The 23,847-nt window shown below is 47.6% G+C and overlaps 2 non-coding genes across 2 annotated transcripts; both read right to left on the bottom strand.

Annotated features, from left to right (window-relative positions):
* Positions 1-3,995: 3,995 nt before the first annotated feature.
* On the bottom strand, positions 3,996-4,067 carry Trnak-uuu (transfer RNA lysine (anticodon UUU)). The gene has a single exon. It is a non-coding gene; the product is annotated as a tRNA-Lys (tRNA).
* A 2,335-nt stretch (positions 4,068-6,402) lies between these two features.
* Trnar-ccu (transfer RNA arginine (anticodon CCU)) lies at positions 6,403-6,474 on the bottom strand. The gene has a single exon. It is a non-coding gene; the product is annotated as a tRNA-Arg (tRNA).
* Between the last annotated feature and the right edge of the window lie 17,373 nt (positions 6,475-23,847).

Raw genomic sequence — 23,847 nt, 5'->3', positions numbered from 1 at the left:
CCAGACACCTCAGCCTTCCAGATCATTCTTTCGATAAACTAAGCGTCACGCTCTTAGAGACGGGGTTCAGGTCAAACCGGGAACGAGAACAACGTGAATCATACCTCATATACCGATTCAATACAATAAAAAAATGTATAAATGAGGACCCAGGCACACTTGCAGCGATTAAAACATTGTCATCTACCTAACCGTATCAGTGGCGCTGTGGGTGTAGCCGGAACCGGACTCTCGAAATCACATGCACGTGAGCGTTTGTTCAGTGGATTTTTCCCACATTGCTGATGTTTTTCCGTTTTTGTTTTCATTTTTATTCCTTCTCTCCTTTTCCGCTCTTCGTGTTCACTCCTATCCTTTTTTTTTTCTTCTTAATTCTCTCTTTTATAATCTTGTGTTATAACTTTGGAAACTTTTTCTAAATCTCCGTCACAATCTTACAATTAAGTAATGTTGCTTAGTGTCGGTGCTGTTTCAGCAATAACTTCTGTTTACCTTCTCCCCAAAACACGTGTTCGAAAATTGGTTGGGGGATTTAAACGTTTGGATATGGCGCATAACCCGGAAGATAAGCAATACAATTTTGGGGTCTGCGTTATTACTCGAGCGCACATATCTTTGCCGCTGTTATCACTATTCGCCCAGGCGGACTGGTTACATTTATGACTGCTTGCAAATCTATTTTTCCCTCCCTTGCACCTACACTCGTCTTCTAAGCCCGGCTACCGAACCATCGGGGTTTATTTTCTCCGTTCCCCCCCCCCCATCTCGTTGAGCAGCTTGCGTTCTGGTTTGGCTGTTTTCCCTCCCATCCCCCACTCAGCGGAGGGGAGACACCGACGACGCACGGGTTGTCGCTGAACTGCAAAGTGGCAGCTCTTAACAAAGACCTGAAAACTCGGCCTAGCGCCCCGTTCTCGGAAGGCGTCCGTCCGGCGAGGGAACGGTGGAATGGTGGCGGACCGTTTCCTTCTGCACGAACACAAAACGTCCTTTAATTGTCTCAGCTCCGGGAACGGGCCCATAAACGGGCTGTAAAATGCCTTGTTTGCACTTTCCGAACATATGGCGGGACACTCGCTTTCAATCAACGGAAACGCGATCCCTCGGAGCGTCTGGGCGTTAGCATAGTGACGGCTAGCGGCGGAAGATATATTGCCTTCACTCCTTTGTTCTACAACCCCACTTTCGGACGCTGTTGAGCTTTTCGCGTTTCCGCCACCACTCCAATTCCTGTTCAGTGCTCTTTCATCTCCCTTTCTTCCTTTTTTTCTTTTTTTTTCTCTCCAACTATCTTGGCGTCTCTCTCTTCGTTGTTCATTTTTAGTTCATTCTTCCAATAAGGAAGATTCCCGCTTCGTGTTTGTGTTGTTCACATATGTTTCTGTGTGGTATCGTTGGCCATTCGTAAACCCGCTTTCCACTTTCGACATATATGCTCTCTTCCGAAACGACCGAAGCCATCATTCCTGTAGAAGACTTGTCTCGAAGTCGAAACGTCGAAATAAACCCTCCGCTGTTGCTGTTACCGAGGTTTCTTACTTTATATATATATATATATATATATATAGCGAATCAGAATAGGAAATGAGGGGCTCGTTGAAAATAACACAGAAATAAGGGTTGGCAGTCGTGAAAACCTCGGAAAGCAAAGGGGAGGATGTGGTAGATCATTGAAACAGATTAGGAATTTGGAAAGAAAGAAAGAAAGTGAAGAAAAAATGCCCGCCAGGTGGGATACGAATCCCACCTGGCGGGCATTTTTTCTTCACTTTCTTTCTTTCTTTCCAAATTCCTAATCTGTTTCAATGATCTACCACATCCTCCCCTTTGCTTTCCGAGGTTTTCACGACTGCCAACCCTTATTTCTGTGTTATATATATATATATATATATATATATTAAGTAAGTAAATGAGGGGCTCGTTGAGGAAATGCAGAAACATAGGTCGGCAGTCTACAACGCCAAAGGAGGCATAGGGGTGTGGTTAGAATCTATTTTTTACTATGGGTAATGACGTTAAGATTTTTTTTAAATAAGGAAGAAAGAAAGAAAGAAAAACACGCGCCCACAGTGGGGACCGAACCCACGCCTTTCGATTAGATCTCGAATGCCTTACCAATTCGGCTATCTGGGGGACTGTGTTCTCCTTCACTTTCTGGGCCATTTATATTTACTAGAAGTGTATCTGACGCTTGAGGGTCATAGCCAGCGCCACTCTGACTACACGGGGAGAAGGTGACCTTCTTTTTAACCACCGGGGCGTGACTCAAACGTCTACAGCCTGTCATGAGCGGGTAACTGGCGGGAAGCGCTCTTATGCTACCTAGGCATCAAGGCTGCCAGAACCGAGACCCTCGCTAGGCTTTCGCAGATTAATATACTAAGTAAGTAAATGAGGGGCTCGTCGAGGAAATGCAGAAACATAGGTCGGCAGTCTACAATGCCAAAGGAGGCATAGGGGTGTGGTTAGGCTCTATTTTTTACTATAGTTAATGAAGTTAAGATTTTTTTAATATAAGGAAGAAAGAAAGGAAGAAAAACCCGCGCCCAGAGTGGGGACCGAACCCACGCCTTTCGATTAGATCTCGAATGTCTTACCAATTCGGCTATCTGGGCGACTGTGTTCTCCTTCACTTTCTGGGCTATTTATATTTACTAGAAGTGTATCTGACGCTTGAGGGTGGTAGCCAGCGCCACTCCGACTACACGGGGAGAAGGGGACCTTCTTTTTAACCCCCGCGGCGTGACGCAAAAGTCTACAGCCTGTCATGAGCGGGTAACTGGCGGGAAGCCCTCTTATGCTACCTAGGCATCAAGGCTGCCAAAACCGAGACCCTCGCTAGGCTTTCGCAGATTAATATAGTAAGTAAGTAAATGAGGGGCTCGTTGAGGAAATGCAGAAAAATAGGTCGGCAGTCTACAACGCCAAAGGAGGCATAGGGGTGTGGTTAGGCTCTATTTTTTACTATGGTTAATGAAGTTAAGATTTTTTTAATATAAAAAAGAAAGACAGAAAGAAAGAAAAACACGCGCCCAGAGTGGGGACCGAATCCACGCCTTTCGATTAGATCTCGAATGCCTTACCAATTCGGCTATCTGGGCGATTGTGTTCTCCTTCACTTTCAGAGCTATTTATATTTACTAGAAGTGTATCTGACGCTTGAGGGTGGTACGCAGCGCCACTCTGACTACACGGGGAGAAGGGGACCTTCTTTTTAACCCCCGGGGCATGACTGAAACGTCTACAGCCTGTCATGAGCGGGTAACTGGCGGGAAGCCCTCTTATGCTGCCTAGGCATCAAGGCTGCCAGAACCGAGACCCTCGCTAGGCTTTCGCAGATTAATATAGTAAGTAAGTAAATGAGGGGCTCGTTGAGGAAATGCAGAAACATAGGTCGGCAGTCTACAATGCCAAAGGAGGCATAGGGGTGTGGTTAGGCTCTATTTTTTTACTATGTTTAATGAAGTTAAGATTTTTTTAATATAAGGAAGAAAGAAAGAAAGAAAAACACGCGCCCAGAGTGGGGACCGAAATCACGCCTTTCGATTAGATCTCGAATGCCTTACCAATTCGGCTATCTGGGCGACTGTGTTCTCCTTCACTTTCTGGGCTATTTATATTTACTAGAAGTGTATCTGACGCTTGAGGGTGGTAGCCAGCGCCACTCTGACTACACGGGGAGAAGGGGGCCTTCTTTTTAACCCCCGGGGCGTGACTTAAACGTCTACAGCCTGTCATGAGCGGGTAACTGGCGGGAAGCCCTCTTATGCTACCTAGGCATCAAGGCTGCCAGAACCGAGACCCCCGCTAGGCTTTCGCAGATTAATATAGTAAGTAAGTAAATGAGGTGCTCGTTGAGGAAATGCAGAAACATAGGTCGGCAGTCTACAATGCCAAAGGAGGCATAGGGGTGTGCTTAAGCTCTATTTTTTACTATGGTTAATGAAGTTGGGTTTTTTTTTAATATAAGGAAGAAAGAAAGAAAGAAAAACACGCGCCCAGAGTAGGGACCGAACCCACGCCTTTCGATAAAATATCGAATGCCTTACCAATTCGGCTATCTGGGCGACTGTGTTCTCCTTCACTTTCTGGGCTATTTATATTTACTAGATGTGTATCTGACGCTTGAGGGTGGTAGCCAGCGCCACTCTGACTACACGGGGAGAAGGGGACCTTCTTTTTAACCCCCGGGGCGTGACTCAAACGTCTACAGCCTGTCATGAGCGGGTAACTGGCGGGAAGCCCTCTTATGCTACCTAGGCATCAAGGCTGCCAGAACCGAGACCCTCGCTAGGCTTTCGCAGATTAATATAGTAAGTAAGTAAATGAGGGGCTCGTTGAGGAAATGCAGAAACATATGTCGGCAGTCTACAACGCCAAAGGATGCATAGGGGTGTGGTTAGGCTCTATTTTTTACTATGGTTAATGAAGTTAAGATTTTGTTAATATAAAAAAGAAAGAAAGAAAGAAAAACACGCGCCGAGAGTGGGGACCGAACCCACGCCTTTCGATTAGATCTCGAATTCCTTACCAATTCGGCTATCTGGGCGACTGTGTTCTCCTTCACTTTCTGGGCTATTTATATTTACTAGCAGTGTTTCTGACGCTTGAGGGTGGTAGCCAGCGCCACTCCGACTACACGGGGAGAAGGGGACCTTCTTTTTAACCCCCGCGGCGTGACGCAAAAGTCTACAGCCTGTCATGAGCGGGTAACTGGCGGGAAGCCCTCTTATGCTACCTAGGCATCAAGGCTGCCAGAACCGAGACCCTCGCTAGGCTTTCGCAGATTAATATAGTAAGTAAGTAAATGAGGGGCTCGTTGAGGAAATGCAGAAAAATAGGTCGGCAGTCTACAACGCCAAAGGAGGCATAGGGGTGTGGTTAGGCTCTATTTTTTACTATGGTTAATGAAGTTAAGATTTTTTTTAATATAAGGAAGAAAGAAAGAAAAAAAAACACGCGCCCAGAGTGGGGACCGAACCCACGCCTTTCGATTAGATCTCGAATGCCTTACCAATTCGGCTATCTGGGCGATTGTGTTCTCCTTCACTTTCAGGGCTATTTATATTTACTAGAAGTGTATCTGACGCTTGAGGGTGGTACGCAGCGCCACTCTGAGTACACGGGGAGAAGGGGACCTTCTTTTTAACCCCCGGGGCGTGACTTAAACGTCTATAGCCTGTCATGAGCGGGTAACTGGCGGGAAGCCCTCTTATGCTACCTAGGCATCAAGGCTGCCAGAACCGAGACCCCCGCTAGGCTTTCGCAGATTAATATAGTAAGTAAGTAAATGAGGTGCTCGTTGAGGAAATGCAGAAACATAGGTCGGCAGTCTACAATGCCAAAGGAGGCATAGGGGTGTGGTTAGGCTCTATTTCTTACTATGGTTAATGAAGTTAAGATTTTTTTTAATATAAGGAAGAAAGAAAGAAAGAAAAACACGCGACCAGAGTAGGGACCGAACCCACGCCTTTCGATTAGATCTCGAATGCCTTACCAATTCGGCTATCTGGGCGACTGTGTTCTCCTTCACTTTCTGGGCTATTTATATTTACTAGAAGTGTATCTGACGCTTGAGGGTGGTAGCCAGCGCCACTCTGACTACACAGGGAGAAGGGGACCTTCTTTTTAACCCCCGGGGCGTGACTTAAACGTCTACACCCTGTCATGAGCGGGTAACTGGCGGGAAGCCCTCTTATGCTACCTAGGCATCAAGGCTGCCAGAACCGAGACCCTCGCTGGGCTTTCGCAGATTAATATAGTAAGTAAATGAGGGGCTCGTTGAGGAAATGCAGAAACATAAGTCGGCAGTCTACAACGCCAAAGGAGGCATAGGGGTGTGGTTAGGCTCGATTTTTTACTATGGTTAATGAAGTTAAGATTTTTTTAATATAAGGAAGAAAGAAAGAAAGAAAAACACGCGCCCAGAGTGGGGACCGAACCCACGCCTTTCGATTAGATCTCGAATGCCTTACCAATTCGGCTATCTGGGGGACTGTGTTCTCCTTCACTTTCTGGGCTTTTTATATTTACTAGAAGTGTATCTGACGCTTGAGGGTGGTAGCCAGCGCCACTCTGACTACACGGGGAGAAGGGGACCTTCTTTTTAACCCCCGGGGCGTGACTTAAACGCTACAGCCTGTCATGAGCGGGTAACTGGCGGGAAGCCCTCTTATGCTACCTAGGCATCAAGGCTGCCAGAACCGAGACCCTCGCTAGGCTTTCGCAGATTAATATAGTAAGTAAGTAAATGAGGGGCTCGTTGAGGAAATGCAGAAAAATAGGTCGGCAGTCTACAACGCCAAAGGAGGCATAGGGGTGTGGTTAGGCTCTATTTTTTACTATGGTTAATGAAGTTAAGATTTTTTTAATATAAGAAAGAAAGAAAGAAAGAAAAACACGCGCCGAGAGTGGGGACCGAACCCACGCCTTTCGATTAGGTCTCGAATGCCTTACCAATTCGGCTATCTGGGCGACTGTGTTCTCCTTGACTTTCTGGGCTATTTATATTTACTAGAAGTGTATCTGACGCTTGAGGGTGGTAGCCAGCGCCACTCTGACTACACGGGGAGAAGGGGACCTTCTTTTTAACCCCCGGGGCGTGACTCAAACGTCTACAGCCTGTCATGAGCGGTTAACTGGCGGGAAGCCCTCTTATGCTACCTAGGCATCAAGGCTGCAAGAACCGAGACCCTCGCTAGGCTTTCGCAGATTAATATAGTAAGTAAGTAAATGAGGGGCTCGTTGAGGAAATGCAAAAAAATAGGTCGGCAGTCTACAACGCCAAAGGAGGCATAGGGGTGTGGTTAGGCTCTATTTTTTACTATGGTTAATGAAGTTAAGATTTTTTTTAATATAAGGAAGAAAGAAGAAAGAAAAGAAGGTCCCCTTCTCCCCGTGTAGTCAGAGTGGCGCTGGCTACCACCCTCAAGCGTCAGATACACTTCTAGTAAATATAAATAGCCCAGAAAGTGAAGGAGAACACAGTCGCTCAGATAGCCGAATTGGTAAGGCATTCGAGATCTAATCGAAAGGCGTGGGTTCGGTCCCCACTCTGGGCGCGTGTTTTTCTTTCTTTCTTTCTTCCTTATATTAAAAAAAATCTTGACTTCATTAACCATAGTTAAAAATAGAGCCTAACCACACCCCTATGCCTCCTTTGGCGTTGTAGACTGCCGACCTATGTTTCTGCATTTCCTCAACGAGCCCCTCATTTACTTACTTACTATATTATTCTGCGAAAGCCTAGCGAGGGTCTCGGTTCTGGCAGCCTTGATGCCTAGGTAGCATAAGAGGGCTTCCCGCCAGTTACCCGCTCATGACAGGCTGTAGACGTGTGAGTCACGCCCCGGGGGTTAAAAAGAAGGTCCCCTTCTCCCCGTGTAGTCAGAGTGGCGCTGGCTACCACCCTCAAGCGTCAGATACACTTCTAGTAAATATAAATAGCCCAGAAAGTGAAGGAGAACACAGTCGCCCAGATAGCCGAATTGGTAAGGCATTCGAGATCTAATCGAAAGGCGTGGGTTCGGTCCCCACTCTGGGCGCGTGTTTTTCTTTCTTTCTTTCTTTCTTAGATTAAAAAAAATCTTAACTTCATTAACTATAGTAAAAAATAGAGCCTAACCACACCCCTATGCTTCCTTTGGCGTTGTAGACTGCCGACCGATGTTTCTGCATATATATATATATATGTATATATATATATATATATATATATATATATATATATATATATATATATATTTATATATATACGCCATACCCATACCTTCACCCCAGCTTCGAAGGCGTCGCTCTCATGGCCAGCTACCTCCATGGAATGTGCCTCAGCAGGAGGGGCCCGTCTACAACCTGGTCTTCGACCTGGCCGACCAACTCAGCGCCGGCGGAGCCGACCCTTCAGGCCTCAACATCACCGCCGCGCAGCTACGCCGCCTCGGCCGCTGCCCCTGCGGTGCCTTCCACTGCAACCTCTTCGAGCCGGCAGTACAACCTCCGTTCGAACACTTCAAAGTTCCCGCCCCGGGGCCGCAAGGATTGACTGTGCCCAACTGATGCCGGTAACGCAACCAACCATAATGTCTCTAGGAAATTTTTAGATGCCAGAAAACTAACCGACAAACGCGTCCGATATGAGATGCATGCCTCCACTCTTAAACAGTACCTCAATTCCTCCATTATGCCCAAAGGTCTTGCAATAGAATTAAAATCAGCCACATCTGAGTTGTCGCCTGCAAATAAGGAAAAGTGGGACAGTGTGCTCAAATCCGCTTCATTGGACTTGATACGCATAATTATCGATCACTACCAGACAAATTTTGAACTTTTGGTAAGGAACGAAAAACGTCTCTTTCCCCATCTCAACAAACATGAGATCGAGTCATTGGCCTCGCACGAATTAAAGGTTCGAGATAAGCTGTCTGATGTCAAGGCCGAAAAATTCTCGCGTCATAATGTTATCCCTAAACCAGACGGGTCCCCTGTTAGCACCTTACCAGTCACACAGCAAGAAGATGTCGAGAGTAGTAACATAGTCAACTTGCAGATGCGGTTTTGTCTAATTCCGATTTGAGCATACTTTCTAGGGGTTTGAGTTTTTGCCCAACAACAGGGGGTTTTTCCGAATTCCTGCTTTTTAAACATCTAGAAAATTTTGCCCGTACTATGAGGCTGAAGGAATACTTTCATGACCGCGAAACATGTAGTGACACTGCTAAATTGCTTCCAAGCCCTCAACACTGGACACCACCCCCCCAGCGGGACGAGTGCTTAGATATGTATATCAAAGCTGTGGAACAAGACATCATTGAAGCTTACAAAAAGCAGTCTACCTTCCGCCATAACCTCTCAATCAGAGAAAAAATTTTTTAGAAACCCTCTCTCACCGCACTGATATTGTAATTAAACCAGCTGACAAAGGGGGTGCATAAAGAAGCACAAAGGCAGCTATCAGACTCGTCATTCTACAAACAACTCGAAAATGATCCTACAGCCTACTTTAAAGAAACCATTAAAGAACATCTCACTCAATTGGTGAAGGATGGAGTAATGGCAGAAAGAACCGCCCATTCACTTGTTCCGCTTAATCCTGTAGCTGGCAGGTTTTACTTGCTGCCAAAAAGTCCACAAAAAAGATAATCCCGGCCGCCCAATCGTCGCGGGGATAGGCACCCTCACGGAACACCTTTCGCGGTACGTGGACTCGATAATTAGCATCATACCGCCTAGTTTTCCTGCCTACATTAAAGATACTAACCACTTCCTTTCGGATGTTTTAGATTTGGATATTCCCAGCAATTCCCTCCTGGTTACAATGGATGTTGCGTCACTCTACACAAATATTCCGCACGACGATGGAATCCGAGCAGTAACTCACGCTTACAGAGAAGCAACCTTTGACAAACTTGTTGATGGCTCTACACTAAGCACTCTTCTTCGGCTAATTCTAGAGCTTAACAATTTTTAGTTCGATGGAAAACACTACGTCCAAATAAGTGGCACATCTATGGGAACACGCGTAGGGCCAAACTATGCCAATATATTTATGGACGTCCTAAAGGGTGAATTTCTGAATAGCCAGAGCTTAAAGCCACTCTATTATAAGCGTTTCATTGATGATGTATTCCTGATTTGGACCCACGGGCAGACGAATCTGATAACCTTCATAGACGCGTTCAACTCTGCGCATCCCTCCATTTCTTTTTCTTACCAATACTCCCCGTCTAGTGTTAATTTTCTTGACGTAAACATCACCATCTCAGAGGGCAAACTGATAACTAAACTGTACCGAAAACCGACCGACAAACAACAGTACCTACATTTTCAAAGCAGTCACGTCAAACATTGCAAAACCGGAATTCCCTATAGCCAAGCTCATCGTTTTCGTCGAATTTGCTCAAAGGAAGAGCACTTCAATGATAATTGTAAGGAGCTACGCAGTGCACTTCTGAAACAAAAATATCCCGTTGAAATAATTGACAACGCTATAGACAAAGCACGAAACCTGAATCGCTCAGACATTCTCAGAGGCACCAAAACCTCCCACGACAAACCGCAAACGAACTTGGTCGTAACACATTCCGCATCTGTTGCCAAAGTCTCGTCTATACTAAAAAAGCACTATAACATTCTTACCCAAAGTGAGCGCCTAAAACATATTTTTTCCCGAACCCCCACGGGTTGTGTACAGGAGAAACAAAAACATTAGGGATGTCCTGACCTCATCCAAAATAAGGACTCAAACGACCGGCGGATGCAGTCCTTGCGGGAAGCCTCGATGTCAACTATGCACGCACATGTCCACAACGGATACCGCGGTCAGTTCAGCCTCTGACTTTCGTCTAAAACTCAAAGGAAACCTGAACTGTGATAGTTCCAATGTGGTATATTTGCTCGAGTGTCCGGTGTGCCACCTAAAATACATCGGGCAAACACAAAAGTCGTTCAGATCTAGGTTTAATATTCACAAGTCACATTCCAAAACTCTGCCATCTCTCCCGTTGTCAAAACACGTTAACCTTTCTGGGCACTCTTTTGACCACGTCAGAGCCACGATATTAGAATCTGGGTTTCGCTCTCACCATGATCGACTAATCCGCGAATCGTATCTCATTTACAAGTTCAAATCTGCATCTTCAGGCATTAATGAGAGTTGTGGGAAATTATCGTCTTTGGTGGGTACCTAAGCCATTTTCACTGTTTTCCTTTCACCGTTTTTTTTTCTTGTTTCATTCGCCCTACCGAACACTGTCAGCCACCACACGTCCCCCCCCCCCTCCCCACCCTTGTCTGTCTCCCCTTTTTTTTCGTGGAAAAGTAGCTGCATCCCCGTACGCCTCCGCTCCCGCGGTTCGCAGCCCCCTTTGGGGGGTTCAATTTGTTATCGCGAACGCGCTGTCCGCGAGGTCACTCACCATCTTCTTCGTGTTGCACGGTTCCCCCACCCCTCCGCTTCTTGGACTGTCAATCATTACTCACTTCTTTGCATGCCTCCATCATGCTGTGACATGCTTTTATTGTATACACAGAAACTTGTTGACCCTTACTGGCTTACGATTCAATAGTTGCTTTCACGCAGGACACACCTAGTTACTTCCTACCTGGCTAAATAATTGGTTGCGTTGCTGGCACGTGCGCTCTTCGGCGACTTCTGTGAACTTGTAAAGTGCCCTGACATTCCCCAAGCCGCCGGTAATTGGTGTTTTCAGGAATGGATGCGGCACCGGCGGCTTTCGTTCTGCATTTATTTGTTGTTCGTGTACTTTGCATTTCGAGTGTCGAGACGTTCCCTGCACCATTCATCTATTCGTGTAATTCGTATGAAAAGTGTATTTAAACAACTCCCTACCCTGTTTTTTTTTGATGCAGTTGAATATTGCTGGGCTTTTTAGAAAAGAGTTTGTCATCATGTATAGTGCCACATGTATAATGCCCTCCCTTCCCTGTTCCCTCGCCCCAAACCCGCCAATGTTGTTAAAAAAAGGGTACACTGCAGCACACCCTCTGCACCTATGTAAGCGTGCGTGCTCCAACGTTGCATGTTACGCAAGATGAAGACTGGTCCCGCAGTCGAAACGTCAGTCAACCACTGTTTTTGTTTTTAATCGTGCGTCTACCATTTCTCAAGTATTTTTTCTGGCTCCTCGAGAAGTTTTCTTTTACTGCTTATATATATATATAAATATATATATATATATATATATATATATATATATATATATATATATATATATATATATATATATATATATATATATATATATATATATATATATATAAATATATATATACAAGTATGTGTATGGGTTAACAGCTTCGCGCGGACTTGCGATTCCAGTTTCGTGTGTTTCTTCTTCGTAGACGGCGCAAGCGAACGGCACGGGAACCGGAGTCCGAAATCACAGCCAGCGGAGTACAGAGATCAAAAGGCCGAACTCAGCAAGAATAATTTTTAGCAGCCCTCGGCTGCGGCTTCTTAGTGTTCGCAGAATTTCGCTTCCGCGTGTCTTTCGTCAGTGGTCATCAGGCCCTGCGAGAGTCAGAGCATGAGAAGCCCACATGTTCTCTTTGTAGCTCCCAATTATGCACCGCTCCTCTGAAAAGATGGTCCCTAACAGTGCCAAAGCAGCGAACTGGGTCGGCCCATTCTGTGTACATCGCACCAGTGAATTCTTGATTTTCGCGTGTCGGGTTTCTGTTTCACTTCCAGCTGCAACTCGTTGAGCTGCCATCGGCAGGCCGTATTTGTCTTGACTTGACACGTCCCTCGTAGGAAGAAACATCGTCACCAGGCTGGCCAAACCCAGGCTCGCCGAAGAAAACGCGGCGCCGTGAAGCCATTAAAGTCACAGCGGTAACCGATCAGCTTTTCCGAATCTATCAAGAGGCCAGCCGCTGTGAGTGGTACGCTTCCAATGCCTAGACTGCGCAAATCTGCCGATTATCTTGCTGGACCCGCCGCTTCTCGAAATTCGAGAAGCCCAGAGCCGAGGCGGCGCGTCATTTGAGCGTGAAACCCCGAAAATGCGACCTCCAAGAGGAACAACGCACGGACGATACGTACGAAAGACATTGGCAGTGAACTGCCAGAGCCCAGTCGCCACGGCACAAGTAACATGGCATGAATAGACAACCTGCTGATTCCTAGAAACAATTTAAGGCAGCGACGGTGGCCTTATTTATTGGTAAACCACTCGTTTTAAGCCGAGATTGCTTCAGTGGCGCGAGCTTAGACTCTGCGGCGCTTTCCCCCGGCACGTTGTCACCAGCATCGGGAACCCTGAAACATACGTGAGAGAAGGGACGGCATTAAAGGTGGAGGTAAATGAGACCAATGAAAACAATGGGGGAGACGAGTGCCCAGCAGGTGATTGGTGCAATTTCACCCGGGCTGGACATCTAGAAATCGACAAATTGGAGTTTAGGGCAGAGGAAATACCTCGCATTACGGTTGGGCAGGACAGTATAGCATCTCTATGCTTTCAATTGCTTGCAAGGTCATGTAATTAGTATGTGAAGTAAATAGAAATATCCTTACTTCGGGTGTAACCAAATTAGTTCGGAGCTGCCGTCTCGTTAAGTTGCCATCAAATAGGAGCCACGAGTTTTTCTTGCCCTAGCGTTGGCGCACCATCGAATTCTCATTTCACAAGCTGGGTGAGCAAAAGGAAATACCTAAAAGAGAAGCTGTCCACTCGAAACTGTCGAAGTTGTGACTCTAAACCAAAGGAAAATTTCGAAAGAGAAGAGCGTGAACAGAAGTGGCCAAAGATGACGAAATATCTAAGTGCAGCTTCCGTGAAGTCGTGTCATTGCTCCAGTGCGAGTTCGTTTGAAAATCCTGATAGTACTGAGAGTGCTTGTGTGGAGGACGTATCGACTCCATCACAACGACTTCTTGGTGAGCAGCCACACTTCATCCCCTTCGTTCACCGAATACCGCGCAAATGACGGCAATCTCATCCGTTTCAACATGTGAGCAACCGACGTCAAGCAAGACCTGTCGTGTTCGTGCGCAAGTGACACCCATGCCACTCGGTGCAACCCCTGCAATGGAGCTGCACGCGGGAATTCTGCCCCTCCCGATTTCTACTGCCTCTGATCAAAAGGGGCCAAACCTCTAGAATCAGCCTGCTGATGAAAAGCTCAAGCAAGCGATGCTGGAAAAAAATGTGACGCACGTGCGAGAACAAATCTCAGGTGATCTAGGAAACAAATGAAATTTCGTAGCACGTCATCAATGGCAGTATGAATTCGCACACAAAATTCTTTAAACAAACAGAAAAACGAAAGAAGAAACAAAGAATACGCGCGTACAAATCGTATGACATGGGGAACCATATCAGTGAACAAACATAGCTTACAAAGTGACATTTCGGTCATAAGAGCAATTAAGCATACGGAAAAAATAACTCATTGATAGCACCAGACCGAATAGTGCTTTGAAAGTGTAATGATGTGGTACAGCAAGATTTCGCGCATAAGAAGCAATAAAGCATACGGAAAAGTAACCTGCTGACAACGTTGAACCATCCAGCGCTTGAGAAGTGACAACATGCGATACGTGCCACTACAAGGTCTAGATTTGAAGGCACGACAGCCTTCCCCGAGACTCACTGATACCCCTTGTGAGAGTGTTGTATTTTTGGGTCAGATAAGATTCGCAGGCTTCCTGTGAAATGGGTTTTAAATACTGATTGGAGCACTGTGGCCTTAAATTGGTCGAACGGGTTGATATGTTTTGAAAGGGGGAGATACGGTTTTGTTTTTGCATCGGATCTGTGATTATTGATGCGAGTTCAAAAAGAATTTTCAGTCTGTCCAATATATTGCGCACCACAAGCACCACATTCTAGGAGGTAAACAATATTTGCAGTTTCACAATTAAAGCTGCCCCTGATCTGCATGGAAAAGTCATTCCCTGCTCTGAGCGCTTGTTGTTGGTGTCATCATCAGACACAATTTGCACCGGTGTTTTCCACGTGGTGTGCAACCTGTAAAATAGTTTTTTTTGATCTAGATGATGTTACAATGTCTCTGATGTTTCTTGCCCGGCGATACACCAGGCGTGGTGGGTCTGAGATGGCGTGCTTCATTCTTTCACTCTGGAGCAAGATGTTGTAGTGTCTCCTTAAAATTTCATTGGCGTTTGGGCCAGATGCCGAATATGTCAGAATCAGATTGTTTGTGACCTCGAAGTGGAGGTTTTATTGCAACTAATAAGTCAAGAACGCTCCTGTTCTGATGCCTTCCTGATTGAATCTTCAATGCGTTGTAGTGGGTATTTTTCTCGTGCGAGGTCAATGCGGAGCTGATAACAATTAGAAGCGAAGTCATTTTGGTTAGAGCAAATTCTGCGGAAGTGTAGGGCTTGGCTGTATGGAATGGCCGTTTTGCAGAGGACCACATGGCTGCTGTGAAAGTTGAAGTATTGGTGTCGGTCGGTGGGTTTTCTGTACACCAAAGTAGCCAGTCTGTGTCCGTTAGTTGTTATCTGCACGTCAAGAAAAGTTATTGTCCAAGTTCAATACTCATGTGACAATGAGATATCACTGTGAGCACTGTTAAAATTGGATATGAATTGATTCACGGTTTCCTCACCGTGAGACCAAACCAAGAAAATGTCGCCGATGTACCGCTTGTAGAACAATGGTTTTAAAGGAAAGTTCTTCAGGAACTGTGTCTCAAGGGTTCCGATGAATATGTTTGCATAATTTGGACCTATTTTTGTCCCTATAGATGTGCCACTCATGTCGAGGTAGTGCTGGGTATTGAATTGAAAATTCTCTAACTGAAGTATTAGGTAAATAGTTTGGCCAAAGTGATGCTGTCAACAGGTTTGTCCCCTTTGTTACGAATCGGCCTGCCGCCGTACTTTCCCGCATCACTCCTCGGCTGTGCGGCGAAGCCACTACGTGCGCCTTTGAAAACAGCTCCCCTCTTGTCAGTGATTCATGTTTTAATGCATAGACAAGCCCGGGCCAGACGCTTCGATTTCGGCCCGTTTCAAAACTTCGGCGTCTGCCGGCGAGGCTCGTCTCAACGCTCTTCAAGGACGCAGAGGCCCCGCGATCGCAGCAGAGTCCTCCGCTCTCCCCTCTCTCGGACTCAACGTGCGCGGATGCTACCGATTGTTCAAGATTTCTGGAAAGAGTGTTGTGTGTGTCTGTGACGTTCGTGGCGTGTTGCCGTTTGTGGGCGTTTTGGCCGTTACGGCTTTTGGGTATAAATAGAAGCCGCCCAAGCGTTGTAATTAATTCCTGTTTGAGTAGCCAATTATTGCTGTCACTCCGCTCGAGTCCTGTACTGTTACCTCGCCCGTCGGGGAGTGGTTCTTTTGCTGCGGCTCACCTCTCGCTATGAAGTTAACAGTTACGTTAGCCTATGGCTTCTGGACTTCTTCACGGCTGCAACAGCGGCTGGCCGCTCGCTTCACAATGGTACCACACGTATGCCGGAGGCGACAGAGCTCGGCTCGGGTTGGCCCACCGGGTCGCAACAACTGGTGTCAGCGCTGGGATGGCACGGTTGCAACAACGGTTGGCAGCGGTCGGATGGCAACTTCGTAACACCTGGAGCCAGCGGTGCGAGATCCAACACCACGAATATCACGGTGGCTTCGGACTTCGCAGAATTCACGGCGGTCAATGATGAGTGCGGGACTTTTCTTTACTGAGATTTACCAGGCTTCTGAGGATAGCTGGTAATGCGTGTGTTTTTGTCGCGTGGGTTATTCGCGCAAAACATTTTTGGAGCAGTGGGAAAGGAGTACTCTAGACAGGCCATGAATTTCAAGGCGTTGAACAAACCGAACTTGTTGGAGCTTGCAAAAGAGTTGCGCTTCAATGTTACGGACGCGGTGAGAAAGACAGATCTGATACAGGCTATACTCGCTTGTGGGGCTGACGATGAGGAGCTGTCAGAATGCATTGAGCTGATCAATGGCAGGGAGACCGCGAAACGTCAGGCCTCAGAGGCAGAGTCTGAGCGCCAGCGTGAGGAGCTCGAGAGGCAGACACGAGAGCAGGAACGCGAGGAAAGAAAGCGAGTACAGGAGCTCGAGAGGGAGAAACGAGAGAAGGTACGCGTAGAAAGAGAGCGAGTACAGGAGCTCAAGAGGCAGAAACGAGAGGAGGAACGCGAGGAAAGAAAATGACAGCACAAGGAAAAGATGCGATGGTACGACCTTGAGCTCGAGTGCCTCGAATGGGAAAAAAAGGAGCTCGAGGGAGAGAGACTCCAACGGTAGAACAAGAAAATGGAGCATAAGATTCAACTCAAGCGGGAAGAGTGAAGCCTGAGTTGGAAATATTGCTCTAAAAAGACCTTGGTTGCGAGGAAACACCGTGCCAGCGCTGCCAGTAGCAGACACTCGGGAGTGCGAGTCGGAAGCGACCGTTGCGGCACAGCAGCGCGACAAGGTTGCTAAGAGAGATAACGAAGGCGCATCAGCTCAGACGGTCGGCAGAGGGCAGTCCTTGTCCACTGAGTGCGATATTGTGTCGGCGTTTGTTTTGGAGATATCGGCAGAGTGTTCGCTTGGTTGTAATTCGCGAGGCCTTGGGAAGGGCTACCAGAATGAACATGAACATTTCGCAAGATAGCCAGGTTTCGCTGGAGTGCGTAAACCATGAGGCTACCGAAAGCCAACATGAGTCCGCTGAAACGGAGGTTGTTTCTTCAGACGGTGGCAGTTCAGAAGAGACCGACGATGTGGAAAACCTGCAGCCGAGGCAGCAAACGGTTTGCTTCGTTCAGTTGGGAGTCGTGACGATCTGGCCACTGAACGGGCCGATTCCGTCCCGCCACAAGCTCAGGTAGCTGACCTCGAGCAACGGCCAGCCGATCTCGTAGAGATTCAGGCGTCTGGGGCGGCTCAGCTGTCTTTTGATACAAGGCAGCCTGGATGTAGTGTAGTCCTGGCAGTGAGAAAGAGAACGGGAGCGCGCTTCGGTCCTCGCGTGCTAAGGCTGTCCCCGAAAGCGGGAGGGGCGACGAGGTAGTGACTGTTGGAAGTTACCAGGTGTCTGATGAGCACGTCGTTCCCTCGTCACTCCGAGCTGATGCTCCCGACGATGGGCCAACATCAGCTGAGTAAGTTGAGAATCCTGTGTCGCCTGTGGCTAAGCCGGAGTCAGGAACTGACCAGCCTAGAGGAGAGAACAAAAACTTCGAAAACGCGTTTTGATGTTCGCTTGGCGAACGCGTTCGTGAAAAGGAGAGCCCCGATGAGAGAGAAAAACTTGCGCGCGTACTTCTGGCGCGTGTTTTAGTGCGGGCACGCCGAAGCAAAAGACGTCAGCTCGCATCGCGCCAAGGAAACGCCGCCTCCAAAAAGGAGTGCGCGCCTCTCGTTCGAACGCTGGGAAATCTCGCTCGCTCCTCCGCGGGCTCGACCTTTGTCGAAAACAAGGCCGGTGTGCTTTCACACGGTCGCAGCAGTCGCTTTCAGAAAACGGGCGCACCTAAAGTACGGTACAAATTGGGGAAAGCTCAGGGCAATGACGACAGCTGAAATCACAGTTCTAAGCGCGAGAAGTGGCCTGTAGACGCCTGACTTTCTCAATTTCATTGATTTTTCCTCAAGCAGGTTTCGCCCTTTATTATTACATTTCTTTTTGTGCGGGACATTAACAATCATGCGAAATACCACCTTTCAGGTTTGTATGCTTGTCTAAAGTACTGCTGGGCTAAAATATAACTAGAGTAGTTATTTATTAGCATATTTTTTCGCAACTAAAAGCGTGGTATATCTTTAGGGTGGATTTGTCTTCGCACTTGCCGGCGAGGTGGTTGTGTCTTCCTGTGTGGTTCTGTTTCTTGCCTGACCAAGCCAGAGACGTTCTTGGGGAGCCACTACTCATCAAGGGACCGGCCGGCTGAAGCTCCAGCACGGTGTCGTACAGCCCAGACATGAACAGAGCGTCTGCCCAGCACTTTACTTCGAAAGCATCCCTCCGGACAACAGTTGAAGTCCCTTATCCATCGACATTTCCGACCCCCGGCGGAGAAGCTGTTACAAATCGTCCCACCACCATACTTTCACGCATCACTCCTCGGCTGTGCGGCGAAGCCACTGCGTGCGCCTTTGAAAACAAGTCCCCTCTTGCAGGTGGTTCATGTTTTCATGCCTCGGCAAGCCCAGGGCAGACGCTTCACTTTCGGCGCGCAGATGCTACCAATTGGTCACGAACTCTGGAAAGAGTGTTGTGTGTGTCGGTCACGTTCTTGGAGTGTTGCCGCTTCTTGGCATTTTGACCGTTACGGCGTTTGGATATAAATAGAAGCCGACCAAGCTCTGTAACCATTTCAGTTTAAGCAGCGAATCAATGCTGTCACTCTGCTCGAGTCCTCTACTGTTACCTCGCCCGTCGGGGCGTTGTTCTTTGGCTGCGGCTCACCCCTCGCTATGAAGTAAGCAGTTACGTTAGCCTATGGCTTCTGGACTTCACGGATGCAACAGCGGCTGGCCCCTCGCTTCACCATGCTACCACACGTATGCCGGAGGCGACAGAGCTCGGCTGGGGTTGGCCGACCCGGTCACAACAACTGGTGTCAGCGCTGAGATGACACAGTTGAAACACCTTCTGAATTTTCGTAGGCTCTTAAGACGGATTCGATTTCACCGGCGTGAGGTATGTTTGTATACAAAGAGGCCACGTCTAATGTTACAAGGGAGGAGTTATCCGGTAGCGTGAGGTCCACAAAAACTGTGTTGGATGTGTTCTCTTCCCTGGTATTCTTTTTGTTTATGCGCAGTTTCAGTCATTACCCATTTTCAACTAGCCCAGTTTTCTAGTCTGCTTTAAACGAATGGGGTGAGTTCTTATCACTCCTTTAAAAGGTGTATTTGGCAGGACCAAGACTTGCTGTCCAGCTTTCAAAATACTGTCTTGTTGCGGATTTGCCATTACTTGCTCCACTGTAGGTAATTGGTGGCCGTGTCTTTTTATAAACTTATTCAGTTGGATAGGGTCAAGGCAGGTCCTCACCACTACATACTGTTTTACAGCATTGTGAAGGGTTAAAGATCACGCATATTTCCATCGTTTTGTCAGTAGTATGAAACCGACGGGAAAGTGCTGCCAACACTCAGTTCTGCACCAGTATTTATATTCATTAGATTTTTGGGGTGGTTATTAGCACTGTGATATAGTGCGCAGACGCAGCTATTTGGGCACCACTCGGCGCTGCCAAAAATGCTCGTGTGGTTCGGCGAGTTCGTTAAGTTGTCATCTTCTTTCGTTTCGAACCATGCACTATATAATTGACCTATGAGCATACCTTGCAAAAGCGGACGCCACTCATTTATACTAAAAAAATATACTTTGACTGACGCACACGCTCTATCTTAGGCTCACTAAAGGCCCTCACCATTCTAACCCACCTGCGCTCACGCTCACCACTCGCCGTTACCACTTGCATTCTCTCGCGTTCACGCTCGCCACTCCCCGTCGCCTCTCGCTCTCACTCACGCTCAAGACTCCCCCTCACCACTCGCACTCACTATCGCTGACCCTCACCATCGCATTCGCCTTACACACTCACTGACCCTTGCCACTCACATTGGTCACTCACACTTTCTCGCACTCCACCTCACAAGTCGCAGCCTCCATTCTCACTCAATCGCTCTCGCGCTCACCACTCACATCATCACTCGCAACACACACTCGCCCTGGCTTTCAGCACTCAAATAGCCTGCTCACACTCTCAATTCCACACCGACAACTAATACAAACTCGCATTCCCACTCAGTTTGCTTCATTCTTCACGGTATGCAAATTTTAGCTTCCCCTAATATGTTAAACGATAAGATTCATTACAAATTGTGGAAATCTCCAATGCGGCCCCTTTGAGACGAATACAAAAATAATGTCAATACAGAAGCGAGAAAAAATTGTTTCGGTGTTTCAGGAGCGTAGCTTCACACTTTCTTAGTGAACATGTAAGGAATAATTTCGACCGCTTTGAGATGAAAGTACTAGTAAGAGCCAAGCTGTTTAAGCTTTTCGTTCGGAGTCCGGCGTTGCCAGGTAAATTACAAACGGAAATTGCGATCGCATGTGAGCGTGTGTATCGTGAGGGGTGCTGGCATCGGCCAGATCGTTCTTTAAGAACACTCTGACCAGCCTTCATGGCAGAGTCTGTCTTAGTGAGATCTCCCCTGTTCTTCTCGCCAGTTTACGCGCATTCGCGCCTGAAGCGGGGTGCACAGACGACGTGTGTGCGCTACAGACGCCGAGTTCCTGAAGCCGAGTGACGCTGGTTCTGCTGCGTGCTAACGTGTCCCACCAAAGGATCCGGGCCAGCGAGTCATGGAGAACTCTCAGAGGAAATTTGTGAAATCCCCGTATGGTGCAACAGCTGGGTTTCCTTCAAAAGTAGAAGGGCTGCCAGCTCTGCTGTTTCTCCAGCCTTGCACCAAGGGTGCCAGCTACGCCAATTGCAGTATAAGGCTAGAAAAGAGAGGGGGTCGTCGCACTAAAAGCCGAGGGGGATGTGTCGTCTAGTATTTTCAGTATGCGCGAGCTCCTAAATGAACTAATATTGCTTCCCTATTCGTCAATAGGCGCTAGCGGGGCTACCTCGCAACCCGGAGCACATCACTGCAACATGGGCCAGGCATAACGCAGGGTTACTAAATGTCACAGCCAGCAGTCGTAAACAATTGTCAGCAAAAGCTCAGCAAAGTTTATATAAAGGGAATTGTTTAAAAGCAAAGCTTTCTACCTCTACACCCTAAGGGTTCTTTCGCGACGTTGTGTCAACAGAAAACTCCCACGAAAAAATTAACGATATTAGAGCCACCGCCAGGAATCGAACCAGGAAGAAATGAAGTAACAAATACACAGGCCATTGTCTTACCGATTTAGCTGCGAGCCCACGCGGAGAAGGGGAAGACACGTGGTGCCCTCACTAAATATATCTACGGGTTTACCTCCTGTATTCTCGCTGAAAGCCACGCGACAGAAATTAAAGGAAGCTCACACCAACCCATGGCATCTCACTTCTAGTACTCCATTGTGCTAACGCTTGTGGCTTCCAGTGTTCAAGTAAAACTTTTAGCTGCTTGCCGTCCCCCCTAACGCCAAACGACACCTCAAGGAACACATTCAAATACTCCTTGATGGCCAGGCCATCACTCCAAGCCCCAGCATCAAGATCCTTGGCCTACATCTTCAGGCCAACACCAAGAGTGACGTATCCTTGCAGCGCGTCAAACACAGCATCAATAAAATCATACACATGATCAGGCGAGTCGCCACCAAGAAGCCAGGCCTCAAGGAGTACGATACCTTTCGATTAGTTCAAGTTTTTGTCCTCTGGAGAATCACTTACGTCAACCCCCTGTCGTCTTCTCGGCAAGGAGGACATGAGGATGCTTTATATAATGATTAGAAATGCGTTTAAGCAAGCCATTCGTCTTCCAATGAGTGCATCCAAAGAGCGGCTAATTCGCACGGGGCTGTACAAAACCGGGAAAGAGCTGATAGAGGGTCATATTCCTATCCAGAAGCTCCGAAAGAGCAGAACTGCGGCGTGTCGCCGCAACCTTCCCCATGTTGGCTGGGCAGCACAGAATGTCACGCCGCTTGATGTACTCCCAGATTCTGGGCGACAAGAACTGAATATGCTCCCTTTGCTTAGAAATATGAACCCCTCACACCACGAGGGTCGCCGACAAGCACGCGCTCAAGCGCTCAACACCACCCTTAGTAGGGGCATGAAGTTATCTGCACAGATGCCTCCCAACATCGAGGGTAGCAGTACGCCGTCATCCTGGCTACCTCCAGAACCAACCTCCTTGCTTGTGCCTCACTTAAGAGCGAAGACATGACGGCAGCAGAAGAGGCAGCCATCGCGTTGGGTCTCTCTCAACCAACAGTTCGGAAGGAAGTCACTGATTCCCAACAAGCATACCGGAATTACCAGTCGGGTTGGATGTCCCGACCTGCACTGCGTGGGCTAGAAAGCCACTCCCCAAACGGCTCGATGCTGATCACCTGGACACATGCTCACGCTTTCATGGAGGGTAACGAATACGCCCACCAACAAGCCTGCGCTTTTACCCAGCCTGCTATGAAGCTGCACGAGGACAGCCTCCCGCTCGCGTCGTTCAGGAATATAACCCAGCATTATCGCCTTCTGAGATCGACACTACCTTCGCCTTAGCCTGATCTTCACATAGAACAACGAACTACCCTACGGCTCATACAATCCGTTTCCTTCCCACACCCGACGCGACTTCACTTATTGCACCTGAACCGCTACGAGGCTGAATATAAATTTTGCTCATAAGTAGGAACAGCCTGCCACATAATGGGGGTGTGCGATTTTAGCACTGAGCACCCTTCCCTCTTTCCGTCAATGACAAAACAAGAGCAATGGGAGATGCTCCTGTCTATCCCCTCTGTCTTTCGAGCTTCAGCTGGTGGAAAGAGCACAGGCGGTGCAGAATAAATATTGGCTACAGTGAAAAAGGACCCAATCCCCTGGGGGCCGCACTCTGGGCCGTTCATAAATCTGAACCGAAGTATTTCCTCTCATCCTCCTCTTGCTCCTGCTCCTCGTTCGTCTCTGCCGTGATGTCGTCGCCTCCGTCAGCGACGGCAGAGATGGAGAAGTGAGATTGTCTAACACCGTGTTTGTGCTTTTTTAATAAAAAAAGATTTTCCACACATGTGGAAACTCGTGTGGAAATTCATGTGGGATTAGTTTCCACCAATACAACTCAACCAACCACTGTTCATACATCATGCACTATTTAACCTTACCAAGAATATCCCTTTGGAGTAATAGGGGGTGTGCTTAAGTGCATTTCACTTCTCTCTGGTTTCACTATTTTTACAGCGATGTGAGTGAATTTAAGTGACTTCGCATGGGTAGTCCTTGTGGGTGCCGTTTACAGCTTTGCTTTCCGACTGCATTCACACCGTGGATTGGCGCTAATTTTTTAAAGCAGAGCTTGTTACCTCTACCCCCCAAAGGGTTCTTTCTTGACCATTGGTGTCAACAGAAAACTGCGAAGAACGAATAAAATAAGCTTCCGTCACCGCCGGGAATCGAACCTTAAACTAATACAGTAACGAAGCATGAGCGCGTTGTCTTACCGATTGAGCTACGAAGCGACGTGAAAACTGGGAAGACCGGCGGTGCACTCACCAAGCACATCTGGGGATTTACCCCCTGCGTTCTCGCTGAATGCCACATGATAGCGTTACGACACCTCTCGCACCATTGTGCGCTCCGCCCACCGCACTTGTAGCGGTCGTGTCCGCAGGTTAAGCATGCGCTAGAATTTACAAAAATGAAAGGAAGCTCACACCAATCAATGAAATATCACGTATA

The sequence above is a fragment of the Haemaphysalis longicornis genome, unplaced genomic scaffold (assembly GCF_048455015.1).
Source record: "Haemaphysalis longicornis isolate Haplotype H1 unplaced genomic scaffold, Haemaphysalis longicornis Haplotype H1 scaffold_34, whole genome shotgun sequence".
Taxonomy (NCBI): Eukaryota; Metazoa; Arthropoda; class Arachnida; order Ixodida; family Ixodidae; genus Haemaphysalis; species Haemaphysalis longicornis.
Note: the sequence above shows the minus strand (reverse complement) of the source record. Positions and strands in the feature narration are given on the sequence as shown.